General features: G+C 35.2%; 1 protein-coding gene across 1 annotated transcript in view; it reads right to left on the bottom strand.

Annotated features, from left to right (window-relative positions):
• Positions 1 to 12,777, bottom strand: part of GULP1 (GULP PTB domain containing engulfment adaptor 1) — a 213,210-nt gene extending 200,433 nt beyond the window's left edge. Inside the window, exon 1 of the mRNA XM_064286908.1 lies at positions 11,184 to 12,777. The gene's annotated coding sequence lies outside the window, so the exon portion shown is untranslated. The remainder of the gene's footprint in view (positions 1 to 11,183) is intronic.
• Positions 12,778 to 19,670: the final 6,893 nt, after the last annotated feature.

Raw genomic sequence — 19,670 nt, forward strand, 5'->3', positions numbered from 1 at the left:
CTCCTTGGAAACCAAATGGAGCAGTTCTACTCTATCCTATAAAATTGCCATGAGTTGGAATCAAGGTTACTATGGTAGATTTTTTTCTTTTTTTATTCAGGAGTTTGGAAACCACCACAAAAGAATGGGAAAACAATGTCCATAAATCATAACTGTAAGCATATAGCTTCTAGTACAATTCTAGGTTTTTGGTGGGTTTTAGTTCTAAATAGGAAACCCTTGTGGCATAGTGGTTAAGCTCTATGGCTGCTAACCAAAAGATCAGCAGTTCAAATCCACCAGGCACTCCCTGGAAACCCTATGGGGCAGTTCTACTCTGTCCTACAGGGTTGAATGAGTCAGAATCGACTCGACGGCAACAGGTTTGGTTTTTTGGGTTTAGCTCTAAACAAGTCAAAATTTTGAGTAAGGGAAGCCACTTAAATATTCTTGAAATAGTGGAATTAAATGATATGACGGATGTAAACTTCCCTTGAAAACATTAAAATGTTCATTAAAATATAAGCTTATGTTTCTCTTTTATTATAACCTATTATTTTCTTATAAAATAATTAACCAAAAAATATTTTTAGTGTATCTATTCTGGGTCTGGGTATTACTAGAATCTATTCAAAACCGTTTATAAAGGAAGAGAGACTGTTTATTTTATAGTAACCAGAAAGTAAAAATATGTTTGAATGTTGTAGCTACACTTAAACAGCAGAAATTTTATACTTTTTACCAGGTCAAGATCAGGAAATAATTTTATTATAATTTTATTGGTGAGTCGAAGCAAACAATGTTATTTAAGATACTGTCAAAATTAAAACAAAAAAACAAACAAACTCCCATTTGAGTATCAAACAAATTTTCTTACTGCAGGTACTAGTTAGCCCTTGGTCTTTTACTAAGGCGGTTATTACGACACATTAATTATCCTGTGTTATTTCTTGATTAACTGCAAAATAAGAGAATTGCCGAAAGATCATTTCAGAGCTTTAACTACATCATCATATTATCCTGAATTGTTAATAGAATGGTTGTTTAATATTTTAAGCTGGAGGAAAAACACACCTAAGAACATGCAAATATGTTCTGTTCTCACAGCATAACCCATGTATATGTAAGGTGGATTTAATCTTAAAGCTCTAACTTCACATTCCAGAAATCTAAATACCTCTTAAGTTTTACTGAAATCTTTGCAGGAATGTTGTGCCTAATCACCTTACATAAGGCAACTTGGCATTACTGATGACAACTTACATAAAAGTATCTATTTCTGTGTTTTATTAAATTGCTCCTTCACTGATAAGGTTTTCAACATCAAGTGAAAAATGCTGTCAATCTAAATTTCTACTTTAAATCAACAATACAAATTTTCTCCTGATTTATCAAATCACTACTTAGCCAAACTGAGGAAGTATAATCCATAACCTCATATATATTTCAAGATAGCTCATGAAATGCCTGGCTCAGATGGTAATGCTCTTGCTCTCCAATCACGTTTTTGCCCCTAAGTCAAAAGATACTCAATCTGTGAAATCAATTACTTATGTAAAAAATACTAAGCTATGAAAAAATCCTATAAAAATTTACAAATAGCAATACATTTTTCTGATTATGAAAGTAGTGCATGCTCATTGAACATACTATTGTTTACAAATAAGTAGTCACTCCCCCAAGAAAACACTAACATTTCAGTGTATTTACTTACAGTATTTACTATTAAATGTAGCCTGATACAGAGTCTTACTGGAGATACAACTGTATGTCTTAGTTTTCACTTAGCATCTTAAAATGGATATTTCTATGTCATTAAAAGTATTTCTAAATATCATTATCTAATGCTGCTTTTTGTTACTCATAGGATATATTGATAATACCAATTTTTTTCTCAAAAGTCTCCAACAACTTCAAGTACCAATTACATGCTAAGACTTCCTTACTTGGCATCACCAGTCCCATGTAGACAATTATCCTTGAACATAATTTGGAAGTCCCTCACCAAACAAAACTGAAAATACCCAAAACTGAATCTATCATTTTATTCCCAGTTATCTGACTCTCTCTTACTCCACTTCATTTCTTCATGCACTACAAAATATTAGTGTAAACCCTATTTTTCTCTCTCATTTATTTACTTCTTTACCTATAAAAATTATTCTTTCTAAAAATTTCACTTTAATTTTCACTGGACTAAATTATCTCAATGTAATCCATGTTCTAAAAGCAAATTCAACTATTTTATAAACAAGTAATTGCCAGGTTTAGTAATAATAAATGATGACTTCATAACACAAATAATTACTGTAGACTAAAATAGGCCCATAGTTTACCACTTTGCAACATAAAAGCAATATATTTGATAAGAAACAACTTTGGTCAGTTTTAATATTTCATACAAATAGCAATTTATTTATGAAAGAACCATCCATACCTATTCCATATTTGATAAATGTTTTTGCTCTTGTTGTTGTTAGGTGCCATTGAGACAGCCTATATACAACAGAATGAAATGCTACCTGGTCCTGTGCCATTCTCACTTGAATATCATTAATTAAATAGAAGTATAGTTTACATATGTTGTCACTGTTGTCAGGTGTCATAGAATAGATTTTGACTCATAGCGACCCTATAAACAACAGAACAAAACGCTGCCTACTCCTGCGCCATTCTCACAATCATTGTTATGCTTGAGCCATTGTTGCAGCCACTGTGCCAATCCACCTCTTGAGGATCTTCCTCTTTTTCACTGACCTTCTACTTTACCAAGCACGATGTCCTTCTTCATGAATGATCCCTCCTGATAACATGTCCAAAGTATGTGAGATGAAGTCTCGCCATCCTCGCTTCTAAGGAGCATTCTGGCTATACTCTTCCAAGACAGATTTATTGGTTCTTCTAGCAGCCCATGGTATAGTCAATATTCTTTGCCAACACCATAATTCAAAGGCATCAATTCTTTGGTCTTTCTTATTCGTTGTCCAGCTTTCGCATGCATATGAGGTGACTGAAAACACCATAGCTTGGGGGTCAGGTGCACCTTAGTCTTCAAGGTGACATCTTTGCTTTTCACACTTTAAAGAGGTCTTTTGCAGCAGATTTGCCCCACGCAATTCATACTTTGTTTTCTTGACTGCTGCTTCCATGGGTGTTGATTGTGGACCCAAGTAAAATGAAATCCTAGACAGCTGCAATCTTTTCTCCATTTATCATGATGTTGCTTATTGGGCCAGTTGAGGACTTTTGTCTTCTTTATGCTAAGGTGTTAACCATACTGAAAGCTATATGATCTTTGATCTTTATCAGTAAGTGCTTCAAGTCCTCTTCACTTTGAGCAAACATGGCTGTGTCATCTGCAAAATGCAGGTTGTTATTGAGTCTTCCTCCAATCCTGATGTCCCATTCTTCTTCATATAGTCCAGCTTCTTGGGTTATTTGCTCAGCATAAAGATTGAATTAGTATAGTGGGATGATACAACCCAGACGTACACCTTTCCTAACTTTAAAGCATGGAGTATGTGCTTGTTCTGTTTGAATGACTATCCCTTGACCTATAAACAGGTTCCTCATGAGCACAATTAAGTTTCTGGAATTCCCATTCTTCACAATGTTATCCATAGTTTGTCATGATCCACACAGTGCAATGCCTTTGTGTAGTCCATAAAACACAGGTGAGCATCTTTCTGGTATTCTCTCCTTTCAGCTAGAATTCATCTGACATCAGCAATGATACCCCTGGTTCCATGTTCTTTTCTGAATCCAGCCTGAATCTCTGGCAGTTCCCTGTCAATGTACTGCTACAACTGTTTTTGAATAAGTTTAGAAAATTTTACTTGTGTGTGATGTTAATGATATTGTAAGATAATTTCCACATTCATTTGGATCATCTTTCTTTGGAATAGGCATAAACATGGATCTCTTCTCATCAGTTGGCCATGTAGCTGTCTTCCAAATTTCTTGTCATAGGCAAGTGAGCACTTCTAGTTCTGTATTCATGTGTTGGAAAATCTCAAGTGGTATTCCATCAATTCTTGGAGGTTTGTTTTCCTTCAATGCATTCAGTGTAGCTTCTACCACTTCCTTCAGTACCATCAACTCCTGATCATATGCTACTTGCTTAAATAGATGAATACAGACAAATTCTTTTTGATACAGTGACTCTGTGTATTCCTTCCATCTTCTTTTGATGCTTCCTGCATTGTTTAATATTTTCCCAACAGAATCCTTCAATATTGCAATTCTAGGCTTGAAGTTTTTCTTCAGTTCTTTCAGCTGGAGAAAGGTGGGAAGTGTTCTTCCCTTTGGGTTTTCTAACTCCAGGTCTCTGCACATGTCATTATAATACTTTACTTGGTCCTCTCAAGCTGCCCTTCAAAATCTTCTATTCAGTTCTTTGACTTCATCATTTCTTCCATTTGCTTTCGCTACTCAACTTTCAAAAGCAAATTTCAAAATCTCTTCTGACATTCATTTTGGTCTTTTCTTATTTTCTTGTCTTTTTAATATATGTAGTTGTACTTTTTAAATACATAGTTGCACAAAATGTAAATTTTCAATGTTATAAAATCAAAGATCAGTAAAAACAAAATGGCTGTCTTCAACTTCCTCAGTGGCTTAAAGGTTATTTTGTTTTGAATTTAAATGCTGATAAAGCATAATACATCACCTGAATATTATATGAATTTTCTCTTTTTTGAGAGATTTCCCTAGAGACTCTCTTTAGACAAGGGTGCTATTAATCATTACTGCAACTCAAGGGAGAATAAGAAATTATACTTTCAGTTCATTTCTGCAAATTTTGTCATCCATTTATCCTATTCCTCACAATCTTCAAAGTCTGTATCATCTTCCTCACATTCTTTCTGCATAATACTTTGTAATGCCCATGAGGATATATCTTTCAAAACTCCTAAGATCTTAAAGCTACATTACAGTCACATTTGAATCTGAACTTCATTTACAGTCTCCAAACCAAAATTTACGCTTTTCATCACATGTTTTTGATCTTGTAACACTTCTACACATTTACATTAAAAATACCTTCACCCTACTCTTAAATTTTCCAATCTTACTCCATAATCAATTCATGAATTCCCTTTGGCTTTCATTTACTTCCATCTTAGAATTGTCCACAAGTTTAGCTATTTTGTTGATGTTTTAGGCCTCTCCTCATTTCTTCAACTCTTTTACCTTTGGCATTAGTTTATAATACAAGAAAACCTATTCTGGGCTGGTCTTTATATTAGACATTCTGGTAGGTACTTTGGATATTAAAAACAAATAAAAAACACCTCTTTGATTAGTGGAAAAAGGGAATTCCAGGCAAAGACAAGCAACATGAAAGAGCACAATATATCTACATTCTTTAATTAATTCTATAGATCTAAATTAAGGACCAATGATGATGATCAATGATGCAGCTTGAGTTTTAGGAAGCCAAAAGCCAGATCACAAGGGTCTTTTATTTCCTGCTAATGAGCTAAGATTTGGTCAGTAGGTAACACTGGACCTATGAATTCCGTTAAATAAAGGGAATGGCATGATCCTGTTGGGGTTTCTAAAGCCACTTTTCAGGGGAAAGCTTGAAAGTGAAATACTCAGAGCCTATTTGACCCCTTAGGTACTATTCCACTACTTTTGGAAACAGGACTTAAAAGCCTGTAAACAATGGGGAAGGGATTTTAAATAAATAAATAAATAAGTGCATAGATAATAGATAAATAAATATCAATGATAGAAATTTAAGAAATAGAATAAAAAATACCGGTTAATCAATTAGAGGTTATGGTAGTAAAAGAGAAGAAAGAATCCAAACTGTTTCCAAGTTTTCCAACTTAGCTATCCAAGTAAATAGTAATTCTAATACGAAAGGTAGGGAATGCAAAAGAAAGACCACGATTTTTAAGAATGTGAGATAATGATTCTAATCTCTGACCTGTCTGTTGAGTCTGATCCATCTGTGTGGATAACCCAAAAAATCAAACCCATTGCCCTCAAGTCAAATCTGACTTATAGAGACCTTATAGGACAGAGCAGAACTGCCCCATAGGGTTTCCAAGGAGCAGCTGGTGTATTTGAACTGCCAATCTTTTGGTTAGCAGCAGTAGCTTGCCTCAGCTCTCAACCACTGTGCCACCAGGGCTCCATCTATGTAGATATATAATACAAATGGAGATATCCAAAAATCAGATGGAATAGGCATCCTCTAAGATGGCTCTCAGTGATCTTTGCCTCCTGTTATACATGACTTTGTGTAATCTTCCCCACTGAATGTGGACTGGACCTAGTGGCTCATTTCCAACAAATAGAAGACTGCAGAAGAGATAGTGTGTTGGTTTTCTGTGGCTTCAGTAATAATTATCATAAATTGAGTGGCTTAAAACAATAGAAATATATTCTCTCACAATTCTGGAGGCCAGAAATCCAAAGTCAAGGTGTCCACAAGGATACACTTCCTCTGAAGGCTCTGGAGGAGATTCTATTCCTTGCCTTTTCTGGGTTCTGGTGCCTCCACACAATCCTTACATTGTGGCTGCATCACTTTAACCTCTGCCTCTGTTTTCACATGGCTTTCTCCTTTGTGTCTCTCTTATGAGGACACATGTCATTGGATTTAGGTCCCACCCAGTTAATCCAGAATAATCTAATTTTGAGATCCTTAGCTTAATTACATCTGTAAAGACACTTTATTCCCAAATAAGATCATATTCACAGGCACCAGGGTTTAGGACTTGGGCATACTTTTGAGGGGCCACCATTCAACCCTAGATAGATGGGATGACATTTCCTAGATATGGTTACGAGGAGTAAGGCTTACATTGTGGATGCTCTATTTTGTTCTCTTGGATTGGTTGTCTTAGGTAAAGCCAGTAACCATGTCATGAGGCAGCCCTGTGGAGAGACATCCTAATGACAGTCTGGAAGTAGACCTTTCAGCCCCAGTTGATCTTTGAAATGACTGTAATCCTGACCAAAAGTCTGACTGTAACATTATGAGAGACATAGAACCAGAGGTATCCGGAAAAGTTGTTCTCAGATTCCTGATGCACAGAAACTAAGATAATGACTAAGTATTGTTTTAAACCACTAAATCTTAGACTGACTTGTTACACAGCCATAAGAAAGTAACATGGAACTCACAGAACATGTCTAGCTAGGTCAGCCAAAATAAAGGCAATAAAGCTATTGAAATGGATTAAAGTGCACTTTTTAAGCAAAATTAAAGCAAATGTGGTGAGTTTTATTTAGATTCAGATTTATATCTATAATGATACTGACTATTGATCTATAATGACCAAGACCTCAAGAAACTTACAGTCTCAGGTGGGTATCAGACAAGAGCACAATTCTTAGTATCAAAGAGGAATATATAAGATGTTAAAATGGAGCACATAGGAGAAGGATCTGGACCAGATTCCATAAGTCAGGGGAGACTTTCTAGAGAAGGTGAGTTCTCAACTTCCACAAACTTCCAATATATTACAAAACGGCCTTTCCTTTTAACAAATACTATAGGTAAGATGGAAACCCTGGTGGTGTAGTGGTTAAGTGCTACAGCTGCTAACCAAAAGGTTGGCAGTTCGAATCCGCCAGGCGCTCCTAGGAAAACTCTATGGGGGCAGTTCTACTCTGTCCTATAGGGTCGCTGTGAGTTGGAATCGACTTGATGGCACTGGGTTTGGTTTTGGTTTTTGGTATAGGTAAGGTGCTTCTTAGTGGTGAGGACTCTGTTTACTGTCCATTATGCAAAGCCTCCTATTATAAATTTATCTAGCTCTCAATGGAGGAACATATATTCACCTTCATGGCTGTTGCACAGTTGAAACCTAAATTATATACACAGTGGTTATGAATGAACTCAGGTCTTACTTCAATTTTCATACGTTTTGTTGATGTAAGCTGTTTTTATTCTTAGTATGCTTGTACTTTCATTTTTGGAAAACTCAAATTTTAGTAGTAAACAAAAGAATCCTCAAATACATAAGGAAATGAAATAACAAAAGCTATGAGTGCTCCAGCAAAGTATGAGCAAAACACAGTGATCAAAAGAGCAGAAAAAGCCTAGGTTCAAAACCAAATTTATTATTTTACCAATACAAAAATCCCACTTTTGTTTTATTTTTCCCATTTCTGTTAATGCCATCAACATGCCCCTTTCACCTAAGCTAAAAAGCATCTTCTGAACCTCCCACCATTTCTATCACTGCCAAGTCTCATCTATCTACACCTTACTGTTTTATTTATATGGCTTTCACCCTAGATAGACTGCCAGGTCCTTCTTCCTAATCTGTCTTAGTCTGGAAGCTCAGCCGAAACCTGTCCGCCATGGGTAACTCTGTAGGCATCTGAATACCGATGGCATAGCTTCTAGCCTCACAGCAACACACAAGCCCCCACAGTACGACAAACTGACAGACAATGAAGGGTCAGATTGTCAGTCAATCTGTGATACTGTGGGGGCTTCCATGTTGCTGTGATGCTGGAAGTTATACCACTGGTATTCAGATACCAACAGGATCACCCATGGCAGACAGGTTTCAGCTGAGCTTCCAGACTAAGACAGACTAGGAAGAAGGAACCAGCAGTCTACTTCTGAAAAGAATTAGCCAGTGAAAATCTTATGAATAGCAGTGGGATACTGTCTGACTTAGAAGAGGTACAACTAGAATACTCCTTACAAGCAAGGATGGTGAGACTACATCTTACATACTTTGGACATGTTACCAGGAGGGATCAGTTCCTGGAGAAGGACATCATACTTGGCAAAGTACAGTGTCAGGAAAAAAGAGGAAGCCCCTCAAAGAGATGGACTGACACAGTGGCTGCAACAATGGACTCAAGCATAACAAGGACTGTGTGCATGCCGCAGGACTGGGCAGTGTTTCCTTCTGTAGTACATAGGGTCGCTATGAGTTGGAGCCGACTCAATGGCACCTAATAACAACAACAACAACACCCTAGACAGAGCTTCCATTACTTCATGCCTGAATTTTTGCAAAATTTAGAAACATTGTTTCTTGGGGAACAAACTCTAACCGTTCTTCAAAACCTTGATTAGGCTTTAACTCTGGAAAAATCTCATTTACTGAGAACACAATACCTGCATCAGGACATAATTAATTACCCCTTTTTTTTTTTTTTTTTTTTAGTCTTTCCTTAAGGAGCCCTGGTGGTGTGATAGTTAAGGGCTGGGCTGCTAACCTAAAGGTCGGAGGTTCAAACCCACGAGTGGCTTTGCAGGAGCAAAGACCTAGCGATCTGTTCCTGTAAAGACTACAGTCTATGAAACCCTACGGGGCCTTTCTACTCTGCCCTATAGGGTCGCTATGAGTCAAAATCATCTCACTGATGGCATACAACAACAGTCTTTTCAATATGATTCTATTATTTTTCTTGTCATGGTGTACTATATTCATTTGTTTGCTATGTCAGTCTCATCCACTACATTATAAGCTACTCATAGGTGGGGATTAAATCATCCTTACCTTTTTTTTCCTACAATTCCCAGCTTGCTGTCTTGCAAACAGCAAGCGTTCAGCAAATGCTGATTAAAATGAAAGGAAAAGTCTACAAATTATTCTCCCTTACTTTGGCCTGTTCACTCTTCATTAGTCTAATACACACGTTGCTTCTAGATTAAGTTTCTTAATGGACAACATGGATTATTTTATTCTCCTGCAATTGTTTCTCACCATATGATGCACACAATACAAAATGGCTAAGCATAGGAATCCAAACCACAGAACGTATTCCCACTACTTTGTTCTACCTACTATATCTGTCGAATGTCCTGAACATGCCTGTGTTTTCCCTGTCCTGCGACTTTATTCCAACAGACTCTCCATTTCAAATATCATCTTACAAATATTGTCCTCCCAAAACACTGACTACCCTAAAGAGCACGACTCAACTGGTCTCCGGTTTGTGAAGTTTGTGAAGCTGAAGTGGTGTTATCAGCAAATGTTATGTCTTTTTACTTCTTTCTTGGCACTTAGTTTAGCCCTACCTTGTACACAAACCAAAATCTGCTGCCATCAAATTGACCTGGACTCACAGAGACCCTATAGGACAGAGGAGCACTGCCCCATACGGTTTCTGAGGAGCAGCTGGTGGATTCAAACTGCTGACCTTTTGGTTAGCAATGAAGCTCTTACCCACTACACCACCAGGGTTCCTACCTTGTACACAGGAACTGAAATAGATGTCTTATTTCACCATATCTAATAAATAAGAAGCAAGGAACTATTTCTCTGTCTTCCTGGCCCTAATGTCTACCATCACTACCACCATCGCTCATACAATCACAGTGTTTAGGCTTATATAAATTTCGAATAAATATTAATTGAGTAAATATATGCTTTCTAACATTTATAAATGACGCTTTTTTAAACAGTGTGGAGAGATTATGTATAATATTTACTTCTAGGCTTAGTTATATAAGGGAATATGTTTGCTAAATAGACGAAGCTACTGCTGGAGATCAAAATTCAGAATCTTAACCTTACTTTGATTCTTTCTTCAACCCAAAGTAAGTTTTGTTAGGGAGCTTCTTTGAATGAGAAAATATTAGTCAATAATACAACAAACATTTTCAAAAATGGCTAATGGAAACTAACTCATCACCACGTTCTGGAGGTAAATTCAGCAATAACAAAAGCCTTTATAAATTCACAGTCATTGATCCAGTGATGCTAATTTTAATAACTTTATCAATACAAAACAATGACAAATGTACAGACTAATTTATGTATATGGACACTGACTGCATAATAATTACACACAACCTAAATGTGACCCATAGAAATTTAAAAAATAATTTGTCATATATTAACAGATACAATAGAAAATATGAAATTTTAATTCATATCCTCAAAGTATTAAACAAAATATACATTACAAAAATAAAGGAATTCAATAAAAAACATAAATAATCCCAGCTTTTTTTTTAAGGGGAAAAAAAAAAAAACTCAGCAAAATAAAATAAAAAGATGAGGACCAAAATGATAACAGAGGCTATTTTAAGAAAATAGGCTCTTTGGTGACTTTAGGTTCATTTTACTTTTACATAGTTTACCATTTTCTACAATAAAAGCATATTGTGTTAATATTTGGTATAAAACAAGAACATCCTTTATAGTTTCAAATATTTTTTTGGAAATAGTCAAAAGTATATACACAAACAAATAATTGCTTATTCTTACCTTAGTGTTCTCAAATATAGTTGAAAGAAAATAGAGTTTTAAATTGGTATAGCTTCAATCATATAGTTGCCATCAGAGTTCTCCTCCTATTTTTTCACTGCTATGTATATCAGATGGAATCATGCATGACTATAAATAAAAATAAAATTAGACTTAGTAGAATTAATAATAATAATTTTTATGTATCTTTTAATGTAGAGGTTACAGTACATATCCTAAAATTCTAATTTACGTTTTTTGTTCAAGTTACCAATAGGAAAACAATGAAAAAATATATATATTTCTTAAAGATAAAGTTACAGTTTCTAGATGATAACTTAAGTGTTTTAACTCATAAATATTTTACTATTAAAGCACAGTGATGGTTGACAATATATCCCTTTCTTCCTCAGTCTGCAGAATAACTGGCTCTAGCTATTTTCTTCACATATTAGCTAATTAGACTTGGCTCTTTACTAATGAAGTGCTAACCCTGTCCATAATGATTAAGAAGGTGAAACAGAATTTTATAAAATGCTGATATATTTTACTTTTCATTCCACTTCAACTGCTATGAAGAAGCATTTAGGTAGCTCATCCTTCCGTTTGCTCTCAGGCAATAAGTAAAACAGACATTTTTTATTCAAACAAACAAATAGTTCTTACACGTATTGCAAAAGCCCAAAATGCCCCTTCCCTTAATTTGGTCATTTCAAATGTACCTCTTAGATAAATTCAAATAGGAACAGGAAATCCATAAAATAATGTCCCTTTTTGAGAAAACAGCAAAAAGATAGAGCTTTTTTCAAAAAATAGCAATGCATACTCACTCATATGTCCTATCTCCCACCAAAACTTTGATAAAACACCTTGATGCAGACCACCACTCCTTGTGATATATAATTTCAAAAGTTCTTTTTTAGAGATTCCAGCTACTATTTGTATTACAATCTCAGGTACCAGGTTACTCATATCGATTACAAATGGGAAATACTTTTGCAACTCAAAAACAAAACTCTCCACTCATTCGTTAATGGATAATCTCACTGAGATCTTCTCAACAACGTGAGGGAAAAAAAGTTATCAACCATCCAACCTTAAACAAAAACAAGTTGTTCTCTAGAATTTTAACTTTCTTTTGTTTTACAAGTACTGTAAATTCCAAAAAATGTATTTCAACAAATTATTGTTCTCATTTCCCATGTGAAAACTTAATCATATATGACTCATGGTTACAAAGAACCTGCCTTGCTAAACACCAGGTCCCAGAGGTTCTGAAAAATAGAGAAGCACCAGGAAGGCAGTTTGGGTCTCAAGCTTTGCACCCACAAATTTTTCTTTTTTTTTTATTGTGGTAATTATATATGTACAAAACGTTGCTATCTTATCATTCTTCATATGTACAATTCAGTGACATTAACTTATGGTCATCATGTTGTTCGACTACCACCTTCATCCACTCCCAAATTTTTCCATTACCCTTACACAGAAACTGAGTGCTCTCTAAGTATTGAGGAACAGTTTTTCAAGAAAAAGAGGAACACTACTACCACTTTGGCACTTTAAGGTGCTTTGACATTCATCACCTAATTTAATTAAAAGTAATTTGACACTCCCAACAACCTTGAGTCACTGGGAGGGTTGTTCTTTGTTGATGCTCTTTGTTTTTTTTTTTATTTTTTTTTTCATAAAGAGCTAAAAGTTAATCCAGAGTAATTGACCAGATAATATTTTAATTTTTTTTCTGGGTGGGAGGGGTTGAAGGAAGGAGGAAAAAAAATAGTTTCTTTTCAGGATAATGGTAATTCCCCAACTTATCCTGTGGCAAATATTGGTTTTAGGAAATGAAATGAGGGAAATCACCCAAGATAACATGAGTAACTCTGTTAATCAGACTATTCAATTAACGTCATTCCAAAATATTATGATAAGGCAAATATTTCCTTAAAATGGTCAATTCAACCTAATATCTCTATAGCTCTTATTTCTGTCTCAGAGTTACTGAAATCCAGTCTTACTGCAGGAATACTTTTCAACCTAGAATATTTTATGCAATGTGACAGAAAAAGACAAGTGTAAAAATACCCATGTCAAAAAACAAGAATGAATTTGCGCCTACTTCCACCTTTCTTCTTTCAGGAAAATGACATATATTTTGATGTGGATCTATTATCCCAGGTCTGATATGATTAGATTTGTTCATAAGAAGAATATTTTGAATATTCTTGCAAAAAATGAGATTGGCTTGTTAGCCGCTCTTTTGAGCATATTTTTATTTTAAAATATAAAATGCTTATTACCAATTCAAATGATGCTTATAAATTTAGAATTAACATTATACACTCAATTTTATACTGTTCTGCCATCATTTATAACATATTCTCATGAATCTGAAGATGTATATGAAATCCAATGAAGCTAACCACTTCTTTACCCAAAGCTTCGTTTTTCCCAATATTAGCTGAAGAAAAATATTAACATTGCAGTATGACCAGATGCTTCAGTTTGCTAATACAACATTTACATCTTAAATATCCCATATAAAATAAAATCAAGCTAAACTAAGAAGTTATCTCCAGTTGTCATCAAATGAAGTAGAGATCACCACTAATCACAACCTTAAAACTTTCTTAAAACCATTTAACTATTATTTTTCTTTTTTAATAAGTAGCCAAGAATTTAAGAATATTTCAATTAAATTGCAAAATGATGCAAAAAGTGAATTCCTGGATTTTAATTTTTTATCTTCTGGAGCACTGGTGGCACAGTGGTTAAGAGCTATGGCTGCTAATCAAAAGGTCTTCAGTTCAAATCTACCAGCTGCTCCCTGGAAACCCTAAGGGGCAGTTCTACTCTGTCCTATAGAGTTGCTTTGAGTCAGAATCAACTCAACGGCAACACGATAGGCTCCTAAATTCAAATATACAAAAACAGACCCTTCTGTGATCCATCCTCCCCTTTTTTCTTTTCTTTTTTTTTTTTGTTGTTCTGTAATATTAACTCAATAAACAGTACAATCCTCGCTGTAATTGCTGAAACCAGAAAATTGGCTCTACTGTATCCTCCTATTTCCCTTACCTCCTGCGTGAAGTAAAATAAAAATAAATTAAATTCAACTTATTACAACAGACTCCGTTTTGTTTCCTTTCTCAGTTTGCATCTCCACTAATCTGCCATGATTTCTCTAACAAATAAATCTGACCACATCGTTCTGTGGACAAAGTCCAAATGCCTTAACAGGCCTTTAAGGTGTCTTCTCAAATGTTTCCACCCTAATACTCTAGAAAGGGGTAAAACATAGTGACTTGGGATGATCGTTACAGTGGCTTGGAGCAATCATTTTCTGTGAATTCTTGCCTTCTCACTGAGACAATGACATATGTATAGCCATAACTACACCCGTAGGCTTAGGGAAATTTAAGTTGAAAAAGCAATTTAGTTCATTCAACAAGTAAATTCTGATTACAGAAGCCAAAAACCTGTCTCTTTGTGTCTTCGGGTCTGTCTTCTAGGGTGTCAGTTTTATTTTAAGGTTGACATTCTCCTGGGTTGTAAAATGGCTACTAACAGCTCCCAAGATGAATGTTTACTTTTTTTTTTTAATTTATTTTATTTTTGTTCATTGAGAGAATGGGAGAGTAAAATAAGAAGAAGAGATGAGAGCATGAGAGAGTTAGAGTGAGAAAGAGAGAAAAAGGCAGAGCAAAAACAAAAGTAAGAGCAAGAGCAAGGAAGACAGCAAAAGAGAGAATTTCTATCTCAACCAGTGATCAAAAGTTCTGACCTTTACTCAGTTCAGGCCATTCCCTTGGGGAGCAAGCAGTGAGAATCAATGATCGGCTCAGGCCCGTTAGGGCCCCCTGGATACACAGCTTTGGTCAGTTCTCCTAAATCACATGGCTGCTATACATGGCAAAGTTCTACTAGGGAAAATCTGGCCTATTATTCACTCAAAGGTAGGGAAATTAACAAATAGACACTAATTACACATCCAGTGAACTTTGTAAGAAATGAATGAGATAATTCATACAAAGAGACACTAATCACAATGTCTGGCACATAAAAAAAGGATTTAGCTATCCATGGTAATTATTATTTCTATTAGGCTGTTTAAAATTTCCGTATTTTTATATTATAAATAAAACTGCAGTGCATGTCTGTGTCCACTGTATTTGTGCTCATCTCAAATTATCTCTTTATTATAGCTTCCTAGGAGTGGAATCACTGGGCCAAAAAGTACTCCTTGGCCTTTTAATTATTTTAATACCTATCACCAATTGTTTTCTAAAAAAATATATCAACGTACTTCCACCAACAGCATATGACAATGCCAATTTCAAACCACTCTTGCCAACAATAATCTTTCGATAACTTTATTTTTTTGTTTGTTTTATTCTCTGAATGCTATTGTTGTTAGGTGCAGTAGAGTGGGCTCCAACTCATAGAGATCCTATGTACAAAAGAGCGAAACACTGCCAGGTTGTGTGCCATCCTCACAATCATTGTGATGCTTGAACCCATTGCTGCAGCCACTGTGTCAATTCATCTCATTGAGGATCTTTCTCTTTTTCACTGACAGTCTACTTTACTAAGCATGATGTCCTTCTCCAGGGATTGATCCCTCAGTATAACATTTCCAAAGTATGTGAGATGTAGTTTCTCCATGCTTGCTTCTAAGGAACATTCTGGCTGTATTTCTTCCAAGACAGATTTGTTTCTTCTTCTGGCAGTCCATGGTATATTCAATATTCTTCACCAACACCATAATTCAAAGGCAGTAATTCTTCTTTTGTCTTCCTTACTCATTTGCATGCATATGAAACAACTGAAAACACCATGGCTTGGGTCAGGTGCAGTTTAGTCCTTAAAGTGACATCTTTACTCCTTAACACTTTAAAGAGATCTTTTGCAGCAGATTTGCCCAATGCAATATATACTTCGATTTCTTGACTGTTGCTTCCAGGGGTGTTGATTGTGCATCCAAGTAAAATGAAATCCTTGTCAACTTCAATCTTTTCTCCATTTATCGTGATGTTGCCTATTGGTCCAGTTGTAAGGATTTTTGATTTCTTTATTTTTTTTTTTTTATTTTTATGTTGAGGTGTAATCCACACAGAAGGCTGTAGTCTTTGGTCTTCATCAGTGTTTCAAGTCCTCTTCATTTTCACCAAGCAAGGTTGTGTCATCTGCATAATGCAGGTTGTTAATGAGTCTTCCTCCAATCCTGATGCCCTGTTCTTTGTATAGTCCAACTTCTGAGATTATTTGCTTAGCATACAGATTGAATAAGTATGGTGAAAACATACAACCCTGACACACCTTTCCTGACTTTAAATTACACAGTATCTCCTGTTCTGTTTGAATAACTGCTTCTTAATCTATGTACAGGTTCCTCATGAGCATAAAAAGGTTCTGGAATTCCCATTCTTCATAATATTATCCATAATTTGTTACGATCCACACAGTTGTATGCCTTTGCATAGTCAATAAAACACAAGTAAATCTCTTTCTGATATTCTCTGCTTTCAGCCAGGATCCATCTGACATCAGAAATGATATCCCTGGTTCCACGTCTTCTTCTGAATCTGGCTTGAATTTCTGGCAGTTCTCTGTTGATGCACTGCTATAGCCACTTATAATTGATCTTCAGCAAAATTTTATTTGCATATGATATTAATGATAATTTCCACATTTTGTTGGATTACCTTTCTTTGGAATAGGAATAAATATGGATCTCTTCCAGTCAGTTGCCCAGGTAGCTGTCTTCCAAATTTTTTGGAATAGACGAGTGAGCACTTCCACCACTGCATCCTTTTGTTGAAACATCTTAATTGATATTCTGTCAGTTCTTGGATCCTTGTTTTTCTCCAATGCCTTCAGTGCAGCTTGGACTTCTTCCTTCAGTACCACAGTTCCTGATCATAGGCTACCTCTTGAAATGGTTGAAAGTCGACCAATTATTTTTGGCATACTGATTCTGTATATTCCTTCCATCTTCTTTTGTTGTCTCCTGTGTCATTTAATATTTTCCCCACAGAATCTTTCCATATTGCAACTGTAGGCTTGACTTTTTTCTTCAGTTCTTTCAGCTTGAGAAATGCTAAGAGCGTTCTTCCCTTTTGGTTTTCTAATTCCAGGTCTTTGCATACGTCACTATAACACTTTGCTTTGTCTTCTCAAGACACCCTTTGAAATATCCTGTTCAGCTCTTTGACTTCATCATTTCTTCCATTTGGTTTAGCTACTCGATTTTCAAGAGCAAGTTTCAGTACCTCTTCTGACATCCCTTTTGGTCTTTTCTTTCTTTCTTTTTTAACGACGTTTTGCTTTCTTCATGTGAAGTCCTTGATGTCATTTCACAACTCATCTGGTCTTCGGTTATTAGTGTTCAATGTGTCAAATCTATTCTTGAGATGTTCTCTAAGTTCAGGTGGAGTACACTCAAGGCTGTACTTTGGTTCTCATGGACTTGTTCTAATTTTCCTCAGCTTCAACTTGAACTTGTATACGAGCAATTGATGGCCTGTTTCGCAGTTGGCCCCTGGCCTTTTTCTGACTGATGATATTGAGCTTTTCCATCGTCTCTTTCCATAGCTGTAGTCAATTTGATTCGTGTGTATTCCATCTGGTGAGGTTCACATGTATATTTGCCATTTATGTTGGTGAAAAAAGATATCTGCAATGAAGAATTCACTGGTCTTGCAAAAATCTATCACGCAATCTCTGGTGTCATTTCTATCATCAAGGCCATATTTTCCAACAATCGATTCTCCTTTGTTTCCAAATTTCACATTCCAATCCCCAGTAATTTTCAATGCATCCTGATTGCATGTTGGATCAATTTCAGACTGCAGAAGTTGGTAAAAATCTTCAATTTTTCATCTTTGGCCTTAGTGGTTGGCTTGTAAATTTGAATAATAGTCATAGTAACTGGTCTTCTGTGTAGACAAATGGATATTATCCTACCACCGACAGCATTGTACTTCAGGATAGATCTTGAAATGTTCTTTTTGACGATGAATTCAATGTCATTCCTCTTCAAGCTGTCATTCTCAGCGTAGTAGACCATATGATCGCCTGATTCAAAATGGCCAATAACAGTCCATTTCAGCTCACTAATGCTTAGGATATCCATGTTTATGGGTTTCATTTCATTTTTGATGATTTCCAATTTTCCTAGATTCATATTTCATACATTTCACTTTCCAATTATTAATGGATATTTTTAGCTGTTTACTCTCATTTTGAGACATGCCACATCAGCAAATGATGGTCCCGAAAGCTTGTCTCCAACCACGTCATTAAGGTTGACTATTCTGAGGATATGAGGAGGCAACTCTTCCCCAGTCATACATTGAGTGCCTTCCAACCTGAGGGACTCATCTTCTGGCACTATATCAGCCAATGTTCCACTGCTATTCATAAGGTTTTCACTGGCTAACTTTTTTCAGAAGTCAGCTGCTGGATCCTACTTCCTAGTCTTAGTCTGGAAGCTCAGCTTTAATTGCAAGTAAGTTAGCTTTTTATGTGTCTAATTTATTAAATACTTATTCCATGATTTTTCTTTTCTTTTTTTTTTTTTAATTTTATTATTTATATTTTAATGAGGTTTCCTGAGGTTTTGATAAAAATATTATGGCTCAAGATCTCTGAATTTTTTTTTTACCCTCTGCCTTGATTGTCCTTTCCCAAGCAATGTGAGCTACATTTATTCACTCAATTCATTCATTAGATTAGGAGAGGTCAGTTTATTTTATTTCAGAGTTTCCTATAATGTCACTATTATATATTTTACCACAAAATACTGTCCTTATATTAGGACATTAACTATGAAATGATATAAAGATATTAAAGCACCTTAAGTCATTATCAAAAGTGTTAAAAATATTTTATTTCATTGATAGCTATAATTTCATTTGTTCTAATATGTTTTACAGATTTAATTAGGTTTATGTTTTAAAGAATTAATTACCTTTTATTTAGTTTAAAATCTGACTATAGGACTATCTGTAAAACATCTCAAATATGTGCTTTAGCACCAAGTTCTTCAGAATCAGAAAAATTTTCCAAATATTCTTCATGTTTTAAGCCCCTCCCTCCCTTCCTTTCTTCTATTCTTTTTTCTTTCTTTCCTCTCTTCTCTTTCCTTCTTTCATCTCAGAAGACAAAAGTTATGAGTCATTATCCTTTATGTAGTATTTTAATATATCAAAAGTAATCAGGTTACTAAAGAATACATTTATGCAGCACCTATGTTAAAAGCCACTCTTAAATTTTGGAACACTTTATATCATTTTGAAAAGCTGTATAACTTTGTAAAAATATTTCAGTATTTTTTGAAACAGAGCAGCTATTTAATAAAGGGTCTCGTTATGTATTTTCGTAAATAGCTACAGAGACTATTCAAAGAAAGAAAATTAAGAAATTGTTGTGAATTTCTTATGAAAACTTGTACCAGTAAGTATTCAGTAACTTGGATTACACAAAAAGTCATTAGTTTAATTTTTT

This window comes from Loxodonta africana, chromosome 6 (assembly GCF_030014295.1).
Source record: "Loxodonta africana isolate mLoxAfr1 chromosome 6, mLoxAfr1.hap2, whole genome shotgun sequence".
In the NCBI taxonomy this organism is placed as follows: Eukaryota; Metazoa; Chordata; class Mammalia; order Proboscidea; family Elephantidae; genus Loxodonta; species Loxodonta africana.